This window comes from Cyprinus carpio, chromosome A24 (genome assembly GCF_018340385.1).
Source record: "Cyprinus carpio isolate SPL01 chromosome A24, ASM1834038v1, whole genome shotgun sequence".
Lineage (NCBI taxonomy): Eukaryota > Metazoa > Chordata > Actinopteri > Cypriniformes > Cyprinidae > Cyprinus > Cyprinus carpio.
The window spans coordinates 25,335,186-25,338,088 of NC_056595.1; the positions used below are offsets into that span (position 1 = coordinate 25,335,186).

Genomic DNA, 2,903 nt, shown 5'->3' on the forward strand with positions numbered 1-2,903 from the left:
AAACTAAAAAGAAAATCCACATTCATTTTATATCTCTACTGTATGTTTTTTTATTTCTGTCACTCATTTTAAGGCTGAATTGAAATATTTTACATGGCAAAGATTGCAGCACAATGTATTTGAACTGAATATAAACTTCCATGCATTTGGATTACTAACTAATAAACTTAATCTGATCATACCTGTCAGTCATACATCACCGGAACAGGTCAGATTTCTGTAATAGTGTAAATAAACTCAATGTGTTTTAAATGCACAATAACTGCTTTTATATATTTATCATCATTTTAACTAACTGAATATTGCTTGTTTCACAGCTAGCCATATTTAACCATGTTTTTAACTGAATAGTTTTTGCAATGAACAGATTAAGGCTGATTTTAAGCTATATTTGAATAAATGCATTTTTTTTTTTCAGCTTTCAGATGATATATATAAAAAATTGACCCTTATTATTGGTTTTGTGGTCCAGGGTCATATATATATTAGCAGTTTTTCAAATTTGAATGGTTTTCAATACTATTCCATCCTTTGTAAATATAAAACCTGCAGGCGTATGATCTCTGAAAGAAGCCGGAATAAAAATAATACAGTTGTTCTATCCTCAGACAGACTGTGCTGAAGTTCTCTATCAAAGCTGCGTCTCTCAGAGACGGTAAACAAGCCCTTCAGGAGATTTCAAGTGTTTCACGTGGCCTTCAGATAGCTGTAGAGCGCCTGCAGACCTCCGTACAGAACCTCTTTGATGGGTTTCAGCAGAGGATTGTGTCTGATGTGCAGACCTTTATCCAGCGGATGGCAGGCCAGTTTCTCCAGACGTCTCAGCCGGTGCATCTCCGCCGGCACGCTCTGGATGTCATTGAAATCCATGTTGAGGAGCTCCAGCTTGGTCAGACGGCAAAGCAGAGGGGGAAGCGAGTGGATGCAGTTTCCCTCGACGATGAGGATCTTCAAGTCGGCCAGCGCTTGGATCTGATCGGCGATGTTTTCCAGTCTGTTACAGGCCAGCTGCAGGAACACCAGGCTCTTCACGGTGTAAACACAGCCGGGGATGTGAGGTTCAGCTTCTTTAACCCGGCGAGGGATGAAAGCGACGCAGGGAGACTAGTTAACTGGTTACTGGCCAGACTCAACACTTCCAGTTTGGTGCATGAACCCAGTTCTTCGGGAACGTCGCTCAGACGGTTGCGATACGCGAAAAGCACCTTCAGGTTTCGAAGCCGTCCGATTTCAGGAGGCAAGCTAGTGAGCTGGTTTCCCCAAAGATTGAGCACCACTAGATTCTGCAGCGAACCCAAAGACTCCGGAACGGATCGCAACGCATTGAGCGAGAGATTGAGCTTCTGTTATCTCCCATAATTCCTCTGGAGGATCCGTCAGGCCGTGTCGAGCCAGACTGAGCACTCTGTATCCGAAGTGTGTTGTTGTGTGTTTGCGAATGCGTTCGACCGTCGGGAGGTTTTCGTTTTTCTTCCCGATTGCGTCGTGTCGTCGTCTACAGCGCTTTTGGATTTCTTTCCACCCATTTCTGCTCTCCTTCTCAGCTTGACGCTCTCTAACTAAAGCCTAGAGACACGGAGGACATTCCCAGAGTCACAAACATATCCCACATCCTCCGGGAAGAGGCCTGCGTCTCAAACTCACGGTCCAGAGACCCACTAAGAGTCGGAAACATATCAGTGTGTCAAACAACATTGCCTCGGCAGCTCTTACTGAGTTTCACGAGCCTCTTGTCCAGTTGTTCGTGTCACTTGAGCGCGAGCGGTCACTCATAACTACCCTTGATTGTGCTCAGAGACGAGGACAAACATTTCTGGGAGTGTAATACAACAGCGTCGTCCTCTCATGAAACTCTTGACCCAAAATAAAGTCCATGTTATAAAACTGTTTATGATAAAGTTAACCCACTTTCAGAGTTATTGTGAACTAAAACTACTTAAACTATATTAACATACTTAAACTAAATGCTTAAATGCATTACTTGAAATTAAATAAATATTAACTAATTTTTTTTTTCATTTCAAATAGTTGCCAAAGTAGCATTTCTCATTTGTGTTCATTTTAAGTTTAAAAACTAAAATAAAAAGTAATAAAACCTAAATAGATATTAATAAAACCAAAACTAATTTAATGTTTAAAAACTAAAACTAAAATGTAAAATAATCAAAACTAAATAGACATTAAAATATAATACTTTCTATTTTTTGTTTAAAAACTAAAATAAAAATAATAAACTCTAAATAGCCATTTATTTATTTTTAAATAATTTTAATTTTGTTTAAAAAAAAGTTAAATAAAATAACTAAATAGACATAATTTTTAGCTAATGTTTAAAACCTAAAACTAAAAAAACAGACACTAAAAAAAAACTAATTATTATTAAACTAAGTTTGTTTAAAAACTAAAATAAATAATAAAAAATGAAATACATATTTAAAAAAAAAAACTAATTTCTAACTTTTCTTAAGTTTGTTTAAAACTACAATAAAAAAGCACCGAATAGAAATTTAGAAAAACTAAAACTAAAAAGTTTGTTTAAAATGTAAAACTAAAATAGAAAATGAAAACTAAATACACATTTAAAAAAAAAATCAAAATAATAAAACTTTAACTAAAATTAAAATGAAATCAGAAAATACAAACATAAAGACTAATTCAAAATATTAATAAACACTATAATAGTATATCAATGACAATGATACTAAAATAACCCTGCATACTCTCCTATAATACATCTTTATCAGCACAAACGTAGATGCTTTCACATAAACAACTGATTTATTAATAAATCAAATCCCCCGACGGACGCTGACCTGCTCGAGCATTTTATGAATGGAATTTGTTTCTATCCTGAGCTTCATTTCACGTAAACAAACGCTCAAAGAGTTTGTCAGAACCAGTGG

At 36.0% G+C, this 2,903-nt stretch overlaps 1 pseudogene; it reads right to left on the reverse strand.

The window, feature by feature from the left end:
• Nucleotides 1-493: 493 nt before the first annotated feature.
• Nucleotides 494-1,695, reverse strand: LOC122135484 (annotated as a pseudogene).
• Between the last annotated feature and the right edge of the window lie 1,208 nt (nt 1,696-2,903).